Source organism: Phocoena sinus, chromosome X, assembly GCF_008692025.1.
Source record: "Phocoena sinus isolate mPhoSin1 chromosome X, mPhoSin1.pri, whole genome shotgun sequence".
Taxonomy (NCBI): Eukaryota; Metazoa; Chordata; class Mammalia; order Artiodactyla; family Phocoenidae; genus Phocoena; species Phocoena sinus.
In genome coordinates, this window is record NC_045784.1 from 36,145,264 (window position 1) to 36,162,487 (window position 17,224).

Sequence of the window (17,224 nt, forward strand, 5' to 3'; positions counted from 1 at the left end):
CTAGGGAAGGATCTGTTTAAGGTCTCTCTCAGCTTCCGATAGTTCCTTGGCTTGTGGCAGCATAACTCCAATCTCCACACAGTGTTCTCCTTATGTGCATGTCTGTGTCCAAACTTCCCCTCTTTAGAAGGACGCCAGTCATATTGGATTAGGGTCCACCCTAATGACCTCATCTTAACTTGATCATCTGCAAAGACCCTATTTCCAAATAAGGTCACATTCACAGGTACTGGGGGTTAGTACTTCAGCATCTTTTGGAGGGGACACAATTCAACCCATAAGAGATGGTAATGTCTAAGGTTAACGTATCAAGAAATAACGGTATAAGCAGGTTATTTAGAAATAGGAAGGTAAATATGAAGACAGATTAGAGAGTGGAAAGTGGTTCCTTGTGGGTGGCAGAAATTGAGGTCGAGCCAATGAGGGCTGCTGCTTTTTCTTTTTTTTTCTTTTTTTTTTTTTTTTTTTTGCGGTACGCGGGCCTCTCACTGTTGTGGCCTCTCCCGTTGCGGAGCACAGGCTCCGGACGCGCAGGCTCAGCGGCCATGGCTCACGGGCCCAGCCGCTCCGCGGCACGTGGGATCCTCCCGGACGGGGGCACAAACCCGCGTCCCCTGCATCGGCAGGCGGACTCTCAACCACTGCGCCACCAGGGAAGCCCTGCTGCTTTTTCTTTATGAGCCTGAAAGGACTGCCTGACTATTGAAAACATGCACATTTCTCACCCACCTCAATTATCACACTTAGCACGTGTCATTGCAATATGATTACTCATCTGTGGTCCGCACAGGACCATAAATTCCTGCAGGCTGATAACAATCATAGCCAACATTTATAGAATGCTTACTGTGTGCCCCCACGCCCCACAATATTCTAAGCAGCTCACAGCGGCCCTGTGAAGAGGTATTGTTATTACCCACCATTTCAGATGGCAGAACTGAGGCACAGAGAAGTTAAGTAATTTATCTAAGGTCACACAGTTAACTTGAAGAGCCTGGATTAGAAAGGCAACACTACTTCTATTTCGGATTCCTTTTGGCATTCCCCATATTGCTGAGTATGGAGGCACACGACCGTAGGTACACGATATCTGTTAGAGGTAGGAAGAAGGGGGTGAAGGGGCCTCTTTGTCTACTTATCTTTTTTTTTTTTTTGTCTGCTTATCTTTGATGAATGTGTGGTTGTCCTTTCTCCCAGGCCAGCCAAGTCTCATTACGTCAGCACTCCGTGCTCTCCTCTTAGGGAAGGTGTCTGCCCTCATGCCCTCCCATCTGGGTCGCCATATTCTTTTTCATCTAGTCCATCCCACTCCATGACTGCAGCTGATTGGGCTAGAAAGGGCCCCTGACCCCAGACCAGCCAATCAGAGGCTGCTCTGGGAGCCAGAGTGTGGCGTGGTCTGGTGAGGAGACAACTTGGTCAGTCCAGTTCTTCCTCCTGGGAAATGTTTCACTTAGCTGCACAGAGAATCCAAGCCACTCAGCCATGGACAGAAGGCGGCATCAGTCTTTTCAGGGTTGGTTAAGTTGTGAGAAGCAGAGAATGACTGATGGAGGGAGAACAGAGAGAAGCAGGACCGAGTCACAACCCCAGGAGAGCCATAGAGAAGATGCCTAGGGCTCCCTCAGTGCCCTCAGGCTGTCCAATTTTTGACCTCATGTTGCCTCACAAGCACCCCCCCGTTTTTTTGAGATGCTTGAGTCTCCTCCAATCTTGTAAACAACCCCCATTGTCTGTGATGGCCTGTGTCTTACATCTGGGCATTTCTCCCTCCCAGATGTTTTCCTCAACATATCTTCCTCTAGTTCACTCTTCTTACCTTTTTATTGCCCTCCCTCCCCCTCTAGTGCTCTGGCTAACCAGACATTACATTTTTACCGTGCATTGTTTTTAATAAAGTCATGGACTGTCAGCCCTGTGAGGCACCTTTTAGATCAGTGCTATCCAATAGAACTTTCTACGATGATGGAAGTGTTCCATATCTGTGCTGTCCAAGACAGCAGCCACCAGACACACGTTGCTATTAAGCACTTGTAATGTGGCCGGTGTGACTGAGGAGCTAAATTTTTTAATCTATTTCATTTTAATCAGTTTAAATTTAAATAGCCCCACGTGACTAATGGCTACTGAGTTGGACAGTACAGTTGTTCCATCTTCTGATCCATTACCTCTTTTTACAGATGAGTCTCTTCTTCTTGTGAGTGTAAGAGCCGTATTCCAGTGGCTGCCTCCTCAAGTCACCCCCCAGCTATAGGACACGGCAGCACAGGACTGGGGTGACGGGCCCCCGCTGAAAGTCAAGCGGTCGCATCCTCGGAACAGCAGGCCCAGGTAGACCCTCCGAGGCTCTCCATGCAAGGGCCTGTGTGTAGCGGGGGTTGAGAGACAAGTCAGGTGACTGGGCTGAAGCAGGACGTCATAACCTCAAGTTTAGGGCCACCTCTTTGATTTGGGGGACTTCCTCAGAGGTGGTCGATGTGTTAGCCCCTGGGACAGAAATGAGCTAGGTGATTTCCGAAACGGCTTTAGCTGGACTACGTGGCCCAGATGTGGCCACGTGACTTTGCTCTGGCCAATGGCAGGTGAGCAGAAAAGATGGACGCCACATCCAGACCTGGCCCATAGAAATCGCCCGTGTGCTCTTTCCCCTTCCACACCTTGGTACAGATGAGTCCAGCAGAGCTACAAGATGGAAGGAGCCTGGGTCCCTGAATCACTCCTGGAGAGGAGAGCCTCCTTTCCTTCGGGAATACCCATTTTGGACTTTATTTCAGTGATAATCTTCCGTTGTGGTAAGCCATTGCACCTTGGGGGTGTATCTGTTGCAGCAGCCAGCATTTCCCTGACTGTTACACCCCCAGGAAACAGACTTCCTCCTGAACGGGTCCTTATGTTGTGGATGGTGGGGACTGGGGTCGCTTTGGCAGTGCAGTGAGGGTGATGTGGTCTTGTCAGTTGCCACCTGAGATCTCGGACCGCAGTGATGCTCGGCGCCTGTGCTGAGCTCAGAACTGACTGAGTCTGGGCGGGGCCTTCCTGATCCTCGCAGCCTACCCTCTGTGTAGCCGTGGGCTGATAGACTCATGCTCCCCTTGCTCTCCTAGGTCTCTGAATGGAGGGTCTCTAACTGATGCCCATAAGGGAATGGAACCCTTCTGGGAGTGCAGAGGCCTGCAGAACAACCTCTCTGAGGAGCTGACAGCCCTCACCCTCCGCGTGGATAATACACGGACCATGTGAGGCTTCCCTCCTCCAGGGTCCGCAGGCTGGACCAGTGGGTCTCAGTGTGAGGGACAGGGAGCCCCTTAGCGCCCAAGAGCTCATGTGACTCATCCTAATGTGAGCAGCAAGGAGAAAGTCAAAGAAATTGGAGTCACGATTTAAGTGAGGTCTACGGTGGGTATTTCTTGGCATAGGACGGAGGAGCCTGGCCAAAATTCCCTGCCCAAACTTCCCAGCTCTGAGAGTCACGGATGAAGGGCAGAGACTTTCCGCCTCGTTAACCAAACTAGGGAATACAAGAGGAAGATCAGGCTTGGGAGGGGAACTGTTGAGACCATTTTGGAGCGCACAAAGTTTGAGGGGTCAGTGGGGTGCCCACATAGATGCTTCTAGCAGCTGCATGGGAACGGGGACCTGAGGGGGCCGGATCAAGGAGCAAACTTGTGTCTGGAGACAGGTGATGATGGAAACCACGGTGAGGAAGGGGACTGTCGAGAGAGCTAAATGCAGGGCGGGAGGAGAAGAGACGTGGGAGAAAGGGGTGTCAGAGGAGCCACGGTGGGAGAGTGTGAGGGAGGAAGGAGAGGACAGCCAGGTGGGGCAGCGAGAGGACAGGAGGGCAAGGGGCCTGGAAAGGCCATCGCATCTGGTGACACGAGCTCATTGGCGGCCCGCGAGAGCGAAAGTTAAACCCAGAAGGACACTCACTGGTTGGCAAGGGGAAGCCAGGTGGAGATTTAAAATTTATGGCGGAGAGTCTGCAAAAAGGATAAATCGCCCCATCGGGACTGGGAGCTAATTGTATCACGTGGTGTGCCTGGGGCAGGGATGGTCTAGCGGCACAAAATACAAGCCCACCTGCACAAGCTTCAGTGAAAAGGGAGAATTTATGGGAAGAATATGAGGCTATCTCCAAGATCCAGGGACAGGAAGTGCATCCGGTCTCTGGGGGCAGGAACCGGCCACTGGGGAGCCAGCAGGAACCTGGGCAGCTCCATCCTCTCCTTTCTCTATCTCTGCTGCTCTGAGGTCTCTGACCTCTGCTTTCCTCCTGGACGGCTTCTCTCTTCTCTCTCAGCTTTTTCTGTTGCTCTGTGCACACAGTGGAAAATGGCTGCCTCAGGTGGCCCTCCTGGTCTGTTCACTTCCTTCTCCTCTCGGCTCACACTGTGCCTGGCGCAAGGCTTTCAAGCAGCCAACAAAAACTGCCTAGAACCGCCAAGGTGTCCCAAGGCCCTGGGGGAGCACCTGATTGGTCCAGTTGGGTCACGTGTCCATCCCTTATCCAATCAGCTGTAGCCAAGGGAGGGTCTTGTGCCCCTGGCCCCTCAGTGGGGGCTGGGGAGCAGCATCTTTGGGAAGGCGGCTCAGGCAGATTCTCGAAGAGGAGAATGCGGTGGCTGTCATACTCTGATGTTCCAGACAGGCTGCAGGCCCCTGAGCCACCTGGAACAGAGAGAGACTCCTGAAGTCAGGCTCCACTTTAATGATGGTCAATCAACATGGAGGCCGTGAGGGATGGGGCGTGTGCACCCACAGACAAGTAGCAAATGCGACTTTCCTGTGCTTCCTTTTTCCCCTCCATCCCACACACACCCAAGCCCAGGGATACAACCCAAAGAGCTCATCAGGGCCTCTCGTGACATCCAGATTTCCCCAGGCTCAGCTCTCATCTTCTTGGTTTCCTTCCACTACAGCTTGAGATGAGAAGAGCTAACTCGGAGGGGGCTGCAGGAGAGGGGGGCGCAGTACTTGCCCTGCTTGGAATGGCCCTGACTCCACAGTACTGGGTCAGGCAGAGTCCCAACGGGAAGCAGTTGGGATAGTTTTGACGAGTATTTACATACAAAGGGACCGTCCACAAAGATGTGTGTGCTGGGGAACCACAGGGATAGCACAGGAAGCAGAAGCTGTTAGCAGTGGTGGTTTTTTTTTTTTTTTTTTTTTTTTTTTAACCACCCTGGGTCCAGAGGTGGGTAGAGAAGGCCACCTTAAAATGAGCAGGGACCTTCAGTGGAAGGGTCAGTCAGCCCAAGCAGATTTCACAGGGAGGAAGTTGGGGAATAAACCTTCACCTCATTCTCCTCCTGCCCTCTGAGTTCTTGACGGGGCCTCGCTGTTGGCTGGAACTGGCCAACGGAAAGCCACTGGGGGGGCATCAGTTCGCATCAGCGAACTCAGGTTGGAATCATGAGCTGGGTAGTGGGTTGGGTGCTGGTGACAAAAACGAAGGAGCAGAGTGGCTTGCCCTGGAGGAGCCCACAGTGTAGCGCGTGAGCCATGCAGAAGCAACATCTTTCATTAACCCCCAAGCCCAGCCATGACTAGCAGATGCAGTACTTTTTTTTTTTTTTTTTTTTTTTCTTTTGGCTGTATTGGGTCTTCGTTGCTGCGTGTGGGCTTTCTCTAGTTGCGGCGAGGGCGGGCTACTCTTTGTTGCGGTGTGTGGGCTTCTCACTGCGGTGGCTTCTCTTGTTGTGGAGCACGGGCTCTAGGCACGTGGGCTTCAGTAGTTGTGGCACATGGGCTCAGTCGCTGTGGCTCACAGGCTCAAGAGCGCAGGCTCAGTAGTTGTGGCGCACGGGCTTAGTTGCTCCGCGGCATGTGGGATCTTCCTGGACCAGAGCTGGAACCCGTGTCCCCTGCATTGGCAGGCAGATTCTTAACCACTGCGCCACCAGGGAAGTCCTACATGCAGTACTTGAAAGTTGACCAAGTGGTTTATGTGCATTGTCTCATCAGATCCCCTCAACAATCCTGTAAGGTACACTGTATTATCTTTCCAGTTTTACAGACCAGGCTCAGAGAGGTTAGGTGACTTGCCCAAGGTCACCCAGAGGGTATTGGTGGAATCACAGCTAGGACTTCAAGTCCATTTCTACTGTCATTTGTACCCTGCCATCCACGGTCAGAAGGCCTCTCAGGCCTGTTCCTAGCTGGGCACGCTGTCCAGAATTGGGAACTTTGACTTTCAAGAGGCTAAACAGCTGAGCGGGAACCAGAGCAAACAGGAGCCAGAAATGGCACCGAGGAACTCTGTGGAACATAGGGCCCCCTTGTTTTCTGCTGCCACCTCCTGGGTTATCAATACCCTTCCATCTGTTCTTCTCTGCTTCAATTCCAAGCAGAATGGGGGTGGGGGGTGGAGGAACGCCCTCCCTACTCATTGCAAAACTGCATGATAATTTTGAAGATTTTTTTTTTTTTTTTTTTTTTTTTTTTGCGGTACGCGAGCCTCTCACTGTTGTGGCCTCTCCCGTTGCGGAGCACAGACTCCGGACGCGCAGGCTCAGCGGCCATGGCTCACGGGCCCAGCCGCTCTGCGGCATGTGGGATCTTCCCGGACCGGGGCACGAACCCGTGTCCCCTGCATCGGCAGGTGGACTCTCAACCACTGCGCCACCAGGGAAGCCCAATTTTGAAGATTTTTAAACAGAATTCACTTAAAAAAGAAGGGAAATTCTGACACATGCTACAACATGGATGAAGCTTGAAGACACGCTAAGTAAAATAAGCCAATCACAGAAGGACAAGTATTCTAGGATTCCATCGTTTGAGTAGTCAAATTCATAGACGGAAAGCAGAATGGTAGTCGCCAGGGGCTCGATGGGGAGGGGAGAATGGGGAGTTAGTGTTTAATGGGGATGGAGTTTCAGTTTTGCAAGATGAAAAAGTTCTGAAGAGGGATGGTGGTGATGGTTGTACAGCAACAAGTGGACTAAATGCCACTGGACATTCAAAATTGGTTAAAATGGTAGATTTTTTGTTATGCATACTTTACACAATTTTAAAAAATTGAATTTGATAAACATTTAATGAGCCTCTACTATGTGCTCTGCATTAGGAATTCAAAACCAGAAAGCATCAGCCTTACCTTCAAGGTTGGCCCTGCCGGGCAAAGTGACGGAAATGAACTCAGTGCAGTGTAGAAAGTGCAGTAATACAGTGTGGGCGGGATGGGGGGGGGGGGAGGTGAGCCCAGAGTGGGGAGGGGCTCCATTGCTGGGGGGCTGAGTGAAGCCTTCTCCAAGGAAGAAGTCTCCGCCAGGTTTGCCAGAGACTGAGACGGAATCAAGGTTGGGCAGGAAGTGGAGGGGCTGGGGACACACAGAACACTCCAAACAGAGAAATAGCACGAGGGAAAATATAGAGGTGTGAAATAGCATGCTTTAAGCCTCCTCTCCTTTCTTCGTTGGGATGTAACTAAACTTGCGTCCCCCTCCCCCCTTTTTGTTTTACTTTTTACTATTAAAAAAGAATCTTTTAAAATTGAAGTATAGTTGATTTACAACGTTGTGTTAGTTTCAGGTGTACAGCACAGTGATTCAGTTATATAGATATAAAACTGCATCCCCTAATTCTACACCGATCGGTCTATGAAAGCGCTTCTCAAACCATCTCTGGTGAAAAACGTGTGTGTGTGTGTGTGTGTTTAATTTCCAGTCCCTCACAAACTGATATTTGCGGCCCTACTATGTACGATGATTATGGAGCTTATGCCACATGTCACTCACCGTGGAAGTTTGAACCCACCTATTTCCTGTTCAACAAGAGTCCACTGATCACCCGCTTGGATGTCGCAGCAAGGTCAAGTTGCCTTCAGGCTTCCAGAATGGTTACTCTCAATTTCTGTGCTTTTTTTTATTGTGGACAAGCACTGGTCCACGGACCACACTTTGAGTAGCACGGGTTTATAAGATGGCGAATCCCTTAAAGGGAGGAACCATTTCTTTATATTTTATGCATTCTTTGGATTTGTAGCAGGCCACCCAAAAGATGTCCTCTCCTTTTCCAGAAAGGGATGCCTACCTATTAGTTTTCCCTGTGTTTTGAATTTGGAAAGTTCTGCCAGTATTAAATACTATTATTATTATTAGCTTTGCGCCCACTATAGTGGATGTCATTTAATTAGAACTGCATAATAGGCAAATCTGCCTTAATAGGCTGGGATGTGGCTAAGAAAACATTTCGCGTCTGTGTCTGCATTCTCTGTTCTGTGGCCATCACATCATGTTCTCTGGCAATGGGTCATTTTGGAGACCTTGGGCAGGGTTCAGGGCAGGTTATTTGGCTACTGATTAACACTTAATTAGCACCTTTTTCATGTAGCACAGCAGTGACTTTGTAAATTTAAAAATTTCAGGGGACCACTTAATGTGGAATTAAAGTACAAGTGCAATATTTAAGACGCATGAAATTGTTTTACGCATTACGGCATTAACTAGCTCTTAATTTATGCAGTGCATGCCAGCGAAGGGCAATTAAAGTGTAGCAGGGAAAAAAATTATAGATCTCTGTGTTGTCCTGTCTTTTCCTCTAACGATGCTTTTGAAGGCTTTTGCTACGTTCGTATCTCAACTCCTATTCTAGATTTAGGAGTAAATGGTAAGTTCTGAGACTTGTTTGCCCCACAGGAATTGGCATGATCTTTAAGCTGAAGCTACCTCTAACCATGATGTTCCTCTAGGGCCCAGAAATCCACTGTGGCCTCAGTGATTGGTCCAGGGATAGGCACATAACCCCACTATAGCCTTTGGGATGTCAGGAGACGTTTGCTGGAGTTTATGGGAAAGTGAGGCTAACAGTGTCTTCCTTCGTAGTTGCTGGAAAGAGTGGTTCTCCTTTCCCCGGTCAGTGTGGTGTGAGGATGTGAGGCTGGGAACAGTGGCAGCCATCTTGTAAGCACTCTGGAGCTGCAGGGGGAGTCATTGTTTGGAATTTGGCCATAAATCCAACACCATGGGAGGCCATATGGCAAGATGAAGGGAGACCCAATCCTGGAAGAAGCTGTGGCCTCTCCCGTTGCGGAGCACAGGCTCCGGACGCGCAGGCTCAGCGGCCATGGCTCACGGGCCCAGCCGCTCCGCGGCATGTGGGATCTTCCCGGACCGGGGCACGAACCCGCGTCCCCTGCATCGGCAGGCGTACTCTCAACCGCTGCACCGCCAGGGAAGCCCTGACGTCTGGACTTTTGAATTATATTGGAACCTATAAATATACTGCATATTCCCACCTCCCTGCCTTTATTCCTGCTGCTCCCTTTGACTAGAATGCTCTTTCCTTCCTTCTCCATCCTTCAAGTCCAAGTCCTAATGCCACACGTCTAAGAAGCCTTCCTCGAGCTGAACCATGCTCAGGATGGCCAGAACCATGCCCCCCTCCTCCAGGATGCTAATGCCCCTCGCTTGAAATTCTCCTTCTGCAAGGAGCACACACTGCCCTGAAAAGCGTGAAGCTGCAAATGTGACTCTCCATCTCCCTTGAGAGGACCTAAGCTCTTTCTTCCGCCCCCAGCATTAGTGTTGCACCTGGCACACTGAGTCCGCAGAGTGCTGCAAACCCGTTCCTAGAAAGGAATGTTAGTGCGTAGTCGGAAGAGGAGAGAGTGCGTACGAGCATATGCTCTTCTTAGCTAGAGCCAGTAGGAGAAGAAGAAAACCTGGGTAAATGCTGCAGCTGGGTGGATTCCTGGGCCACTGCAGCTGCTGAGAGCCGGCAAGGACTTGCGATATGAAGGAGGAGTCAGTTACGAGCCAGTCAGAATATTTGTCTGTCCCTCTGTTGGTAACTTACACAGACGGATACAGTCTCCAAGTACAAAGTCGAGGGCTAGGAAAGTAAAAGTTTCCCCGTCACCTCCTCCTTCCCATACTCTATGTCCTCTTAGCAGACGGGGAGCTGAGCTGCTCTGATCCTCCTCCAGCCACTCGGAGTCTGGTCAGGTGACAGCCTCACCGTCCAGCTAGCGCTACAGCGCTGGTGGTGGCTCCAGCCGACGTCTGAGCAAGCTGGTGGCACTTGCGGCTGGCCATTAACGCCAAATGGGGCTCCTCTAATGGGCTCCCTTTGCTGGGAGCTGTTCAGATCTGCACTGGCGCCTGCCGGCTCCCCCGCCCAATCCTGCTTCCACCCTGCTCCTTTCAGGGCTGTTTCCCCAATAAACCCTTGACACTCCTGAGTCCATCTTACACCTGTTTCCCAAAGAACCCTCCCCAGAGGTAAAAACTGCTGACTCTTAGGGGTGTATTCTTCCAGCCATTTTTTTCCCTATTCATTTATGTACTTGTGTGTACGTATACCACCTAAAGATTTGTTATAATTCATTTTGTTTTTACATAAATGGGATCATACTGTGTATGTGAACTATTCTACAATTTAAAACAATGTAGCACGTCTTCATAAACAGTAGACATCAGTGCACGTAGGTATGTCTTTTTATTTGCTGTATACTATTCCACAGTACGGCGAGCCCATTGTTACTTAACCATTCTTTTTTTTTTTTTTTTTTTTTTTTTTGCGGTACGTGGGCCTCTCACTGTTGTGGCCTCTCCCGTCGCGGAGCACAGGCTCCGGACGCGCAGGCTCAGCAGCCATGGCCCACGGGCCTAACTGCTCCACGGCATGTGGGATCTTCCCGGACCGGGGCACGAACCCATGTCCCCTGCATCAGCAGGCAGACTCTCAACCACTGCGCCACCAGGGAAACCCACTTAACCATTCTTATACTGATGGATATTTGGGTTTTCTAGCTTCTCTTATTAATAATGCTGCTAGGAGCGTGCTATGAGTGGATTTCAAATAATAATAGCAATAAACTGAACACTATTCCAGACAGTTTATAAACCTGTATTAACCAAGCCTTTTTTGTGTTCTGATGCTTTGACATCTGGGGCTTTTGCTGACCCTGGAGGGACTGCCCCTCCCAGGATTTGCCAGTTCCTAGAGATAGTAAACAAACAACTTGTCTGAGTGTACCTTTCAAATGCAAACCAACCAATCCAGCACCTGCATCCCTCACCCTGTCTGACTCTCACACTCCAGGCCACTATCCCCCTGCCCTGATCAGACAGCTAGGGACAGCCCCAGTGCCCTGGAGCCCACTGAGATTATTCCAACTAGCCAATCCTAAACCTGCTTACCCTGCCTTGCCTGTTCCTTTTCACAGAAACCACGATAAAGGCTCTTGCCCGCCAGTTCCCGTTCTCCCTCTGCTTCCCGGCCAACCCCAGTGCTTCCCCGTGTGCCCCTCCCCCCGTGGCCTAGCCTGCCCCCTCCTCTTGGGATTTGTAAGTATAACCAATTATCTTCTCTATGGCCGTCATCTCCTGCTCTGTTGGCATCACCAGGCCTGAATAACAATAAAACCTATGGGGCCTCCGAAACAGGAGGACCTCTCATTGGCAAGGTGGAACAAACATTTTCTTTTTCTCCCGAAGGTTCCAGAATGCTTTCACTTGTGAACCCTTTCTGGGCGAATGGAAGTGCTAAATGTGCTGGGTTACTTAGGGCAGACACAGAAAAGAACTTCCTGCTGAAGGCCTCAGGAATTTACCACTCACCAGGGCACGGCTCCACCCCTCGCTAAAGGAGGCCACGAGGTTCGCCCCTCCCCCGCAGGTCCCTGCAGACAGCTGAGGTCATCCTCACCTGAGAAGGGAGGAGCGGTGGGATTACCGCCCTCTCCGTTGCCCTGGGGCTCTGGGCCCGGTGACGCGAGGCGTCCTGGCGGAGGCTGGCCCATGTTCGCAGCTGCCTGCCGGGAGCCGGAGCCTGTCAGCTCGAGCGGCAGCGAGGGAAGACGTTTCTGACACAAAAGCCCAGGGGAATCCGCGGAGGAGCTGGGCTGTCATTACTTATTAACAATGGGCCTGATCCCCAGCCGGGCAGGCCCGGGGAAATAGCCTGTGGGGAGGCCGGCCTCCCCGCTACGAGGTGAATTAACACTTTCAGGGCAGGAGTGAGCTGTTCGGGGGGAGGGGGTCAATTGTCACATTTTTGCATGTAAGAGGGGCCATCCTTTACATACGAGGGGCGCGCTCCTCCTCATCTTCCCCTCCCCCTCTCGGTGTCCTCATTCTTCTCTTCCGTTCTCTTGCCCCCTATGGTTTTAAGCCGGCAAACCCACAGGATGTGGGAGACTGCGCTCCTAGGGAAAAGGGAGATTTGAGCCTGCACGCAGCCAGAAACCTGGGGTTAACGTCCTGAGAGAGGGCCCGCGGAGGCCGGGAGAGGCAGCTGGAGCTGGCAGCTCCTGGTTGCAGACCAGGAAAGGTCAGCAAACTAGCTGGTCGTTAAAGCTGGTTATTGCCTATTTTCTCCCCCCGAGGGGTCCTGGGCTCCGGTGCCAGCACGCTCTGTCCCGGCTCCGCGATCTCAGGCGGGCAGAGCCACCCACCCGTGGTGTTGCAGGTCGGGTTTCCTGGGGAAGCAGATGCCGAGACGGAGATTAGCATGCGGGACATTTTGTTAGCATTCTAGGATCAGCACCTGGAGAAGGGAGGGGCTGGAAGCCGAAGCCAGCAAAGGAGGAAACTGAACTACAACGGTAGCCCGACGGAAGCCTCGGCTGACCCCACAGGGAGCTCCGGAGCTGGGGTGACCCTTCGGAGTGGTTCGGAACTGGGCTGGAGGGGTGAGCCTCCGGAGGCTGGCGTGGGCTGCTCCAGAAGCCGGCATGGCCCCGGGCAGGGCGGTTTCTTCAGCCTTGGGGAAGGGCTGACAGCTGAAGTCAGGCTGCAGGCAGCCCTCCAGCAGCCGAGGGTGTAAGTCCTTCCTTCCGGAAGAGGGAACACAGCCGCTACCATCACCCTGCCTCCCCCGGAGGACGGCTGAACTGAGGTTTCGCCAAATCGCAACGGGGGCATTCCTCAGGATTCCTGCCTCCGCACAGAGGCCAGCCTGGCCTCCTTTCCTGCTGCATCTCCTCCCACCTCTCCTCCCATGCCTCTTTTCTTCCCTCTTCTCCGCAGGGGCTATTCCAGAGGTTTTCAAAATTTTAAAGGCCGTCCAATCCGGTGGGCCAGCGGAACTGCCCTAATTGAGGCCGAAGGTCAGGGAGCCCCTCCCTCTGGCCACCGTTGTCTTGCTATAAAACACTCTAATCTGTAAAAAGCTGGCTGGCTGAACCCAGAGCATTTTTTTCCTTTCTAATTGGGCGGTTCCAAACTTCACCACAGGGGGTGCTAAATTGTCACGGGCTCTTTTATCTGTGTCAACAGGAGCAGGAAACGTACAGTTGTTATGTGTCTGTAATGTAAATTCCGTGTCCGGATGTATGTATCTGTTCGGTTTCATCTACTTTAGGAGAAGGTAGTCGGCCTAATTGGGGACACGCATTTAGGAATAGTCGGCCATTTTATCACGAGTCCACGCTCCAGAGCCCCCCAAGACCTGAGCTTCAATCAGCACCAGAGCTCTTGTTCATTAGTATAAAGGGCCTTAGAAACGAGTTCCCACTGGCGGAAGCAGCTCGAGGCGGGGGGATTGGTCAGGAACAGGAGCGGTGCTTCAGCTCTTGCAGGTGCAGACCGGGAAAATCTGGTGTGCTCCGTGGTTGGTTCTCGTAGGAACGGCACCATGGGCTTGATTCTTAAGTGGTCCTGCGTGCATCTAGCAGCTGATGTGGTGGATTGTGCGCGCCTGGAGTCGGACTAGAAGGTTAGAGAATCCCGCTGCAAGACTTTCCTTGCATTTGCCTCAGGCAAACTTTCCTGAGAGGCGGCTGCTGGAGCTTTTAAAGGATGGAGGGCTGGAACGTCACGGAATTCACAGAACCAGTTATATGGCTGCTTTGCGTAGCTTGTTCAGAACTTGGCCTGAAGACTTCCTTTCACAATATCCTGGTGGCATGGTGTGGAGAGAGGCCCTACTCCCTCGCCCACCTCGAAAAAGGTACAGAGACTTACCAGAAAGAACCTAATGGGGTTTTTTGCAAGACCAAACTGGCTTAGGTCAATTAGCGCCAGCCTAAAACTCCACCCCAGATACTCTATAAAACCTTAATCAGCTGTGAATTTCCACCTTCTCACATCAATAACCACTGTACCTCCATATTTTCTCACGGTATGTATAATAGGGGTCTAATCCTTGCGTCCTCTGTCATAAGTTGTAAGGACTATATATATTGTGTTCCTAAACCCTGCCGAAAGAGGTTGGATTCACAAATTGGAGACTTATGTCTTGGGGTTGGGGGGAGGTTAAAAAAAAAAATCAGTGCTCAGAAGTGTCCGCAGCAGGGAGGCCCCTGGTGTTCCTTATCAGCAGAAGCGTTTATTAAGGGCCGGTGTGCACCGGGACCACGAACTGCACTGCCACGTGTCTCCACGTTTCTAGCTCAGATGAAGCTTGACTAGGAGCAGTGTCCATCCACACATGGATCCTGCACACAGTCTGATAATCAGTGCACAACTCAGGTGAGGAGATTAGATTAGATCATTAGATCTGACGGCTCGGAATGCTGGTTGCCTGCTGAGGAAGGGAACCAGGGCTGTGATTTACGTCCTCAACTTGGGTTAAATCTTCTCTCCCTACAGCCTGGTCCTGAGGGGTGGAGAGTCAAAGTCACCAGGAAACAGAGGGTTCTCAGCCAGCGCTATTGTGCTCACCTGTATCAGGTAAGCCTCAATGCTCAAGACCTTAGAGCACAACTTTGGTTCTGAGTGTCTTTCCGTCCCTTTAGTGGACAAAGCGTTTTCACTGTCAATATCTGGTAGGACCTTTACAGCTGCTGAAAATGTGAGGGTTGCAGGGCAGACAGCTGCATCTCCTTGAGCTCATCAGTAGCTACCTCCCTCGTTGCTTGCTGATGGAAGTCCAGATTTTTCCTGATATTGGATGGCAGTGTGTTCATGGAAGGCAATCTTAACCCCAGATGATTCATAATTACCCTAAGCCAATCATGGTACAAACATTACTTCTTTTTTTTCTTTTTTAAGAAAATTCTAGTTGATTTACAATGTTGTATTAGTTTCAGGTGTCCAGCACAGTGCTTCAGTTATACGTATATATCTATTCTTTTTCAGATTCTTTTCCATTATGTGTTATTACAGGCTATTGAATACAGCCCCCTGTGCTATACAGTAGGTCCTTGTTTATCTATTGTATATATAGTAGTGTGTATATATCAATCCTAAGCTCCTAATTTATCCTAATTTATCCCTTCCCCCCTTCCCCTTTGGCAACCATAAATTTGTTTTCTATGGGTCTATTTCTGTTTTGTAAATAAGTTCATTTGTGTCATTTTTTTTAGATTCCACATATAAGTGATATAATGATATTTGTTGTTCTCTGTCTGGTTTACTTAGTATGATAATCTCTGGGTCCATCTATGTTGCTGCAAATGGCATTATTGCGTTCTTTTTTATGGCTGAGTAATATTCCATTGTGTATATACGCCACATCTTCTTTATCCATTCATGTGTCGATGGACACTTAAGTTGCTTCCATGTCTCGGCTATTGTAAATAGTGCTGCTATGCATATTGAGGTGCATGTATCTTTTCGAATTAGCATTTTCGTCTTTCCCGGATATATGCTCAGGAGTGGGATTGCTGGATCATATATGGTAACTCTAGTTTTTTTGCAAACATTACTTCGTGATGATTTAGTTTAGGGACGTCCCTGTCCGGGCCAATAGAGCTTAACAGGGATTCTGGTGGGGGGGTTTCTCAGAAGTATTTTTCTCCTCGAAAGAAGAGAAATGCTTATGGAGATTGCTGCCACCATCACCCATCCACGTTCTACAGCTTTCAGATGCTGTTGTAAGGATATGAGCTATTGGAGCAGCAGCAGCCATTTTGTGACTGTGAGGGGATGATGGAACAGAAAGGTAGAAAGAGCCTGGCTCCTTGATGACCTCTTTGGCCATCAAACCCAAGACCACCTGCCTCTGAGCTTCCTGTCATATGCAAGATTAATATACCCTTATTGTTTAAAATGCTTTTTATTGGCTACACTGCTGAGAGCGTCCTAATGGGTACGATCCCCATTCAATAGTTTAAAAAGTTAGGCGAGATTAGGTCATAGAGTTAATTAGTGGCAGAGAGGGGCCTAGAATCCAAGGGTTCCAATTTCATCCAGGGTACTCTTCTCTACCTCTGAACTCTACAGAGTCTTAGGGAACCCCGGGGTCCTCCTCAAGGCCAAGGGTGCCGATGATTAGGCTCTGTGCCCCTGTCTCTCTTCCTACGCCCAAATCAGAGCAGCATGGCTTTTATCTGATTTATCTTATTGGCCTCTCACTAACATTCTGTTTGAAACAAAAGACTATGAGGCTTAAACTTACTTCAAAACCACTGTCCCACCCCTTACCGTTTACAACAGCGGCGAGCTCTTTACACCGCCAGAGTGGAAATTGTAAAGAAAGTGTCTTTTCTAAGAGGAAATGTGGGGAAGGGGGGATATCTTAGCTCCCAGGTTTAAGCCCAGAGATCCTAGCAAACCGCTCACTCACATGCTTGCACGTACAAGCCACAGACGCACACACAAATGCACTTCTGAAGCACGTGCATGCAGACGCACTATTCACTTGACTTTTCATCCTCTTAGGCGCTCTGGAGTTGTAAGGCAGAATGAGACGCAGTGAGGCTAGCACAGGTGCTGGGGTTTACGGAAGCCCCCGGAAGGCCAAGCGTGAGCAGAGAGCTCCTGCCTTGGTTCTGGAAACTGCAGCAGGCGAGGCCACACTTGTCATCTGGTCTCGTCCTTGGCTGTTCCAGACTCCAGGGCCACCTCCATTCTCGAGACCCAGCTTGTCTTGACTTCTACCACCTGCTCTCAAGGTGCCCAGACTTGGACCTGGGCACTTCGATCTGATCGGGTGGGCTCCGCGCCACACCACATGGGCCCACCAGCCCCGCTCGGGCTGGACAGAGTTCTCAGGCAGGATGCTTCATATTTTTCTGGGGTGCCGATTCCTGATCCAATCAGTGGTAACAGGGTAACAGAGTTAAATGACACAAAACACAGGTAGCAGCTTATGCAAAAGGAACCTGGCTCTCCTTAAAATGGGGTTATGAGCATTGCAAGTGCCTGACATTTTCTCAGCACCGGTGCAGCCTCCCGAGAACAACTGGGAACTGCCTTCCTCCCCTCTCTCAACTCCTCTATGCGCCCCCTCCTTCCCTTCCCTTCCTTCGTTCCTTCATTCAGGAAACATTTCTTCATTGCCTACTGTTCCCGTTATCTATTGCTGTGTAATAGACAATCCCCAAACTTAGTGGCTT

The 17,224-nt window shown here is 50.5% G+C and overlaps 1 protein-coding gene across 1 annotated transcript in view; it reads left to right on the forward strand.

The window, feature by feature from the left end:
- The first annotated feature begins 12,183 nt into the window (after positions 1-12,183).
- ATP6AP2 (ATPase H+ transporting accessory protein 2) overlaps positions 12,184-17,224 on the forward strand; it is a 130,717-nt gene continuing 125,676 nt past the window's right edge. The window contains exons 1-2 of the mRNA XM_032619070.1: positions 12,184-12,764; positions 14,535-14,615. The gene's annotated coding sequence lies outside the window, so the exon portion shown is untranslated. The remainder of the gene's footprint in view (positions 12,765-14,534; positions 14,616-17,224) is intronic.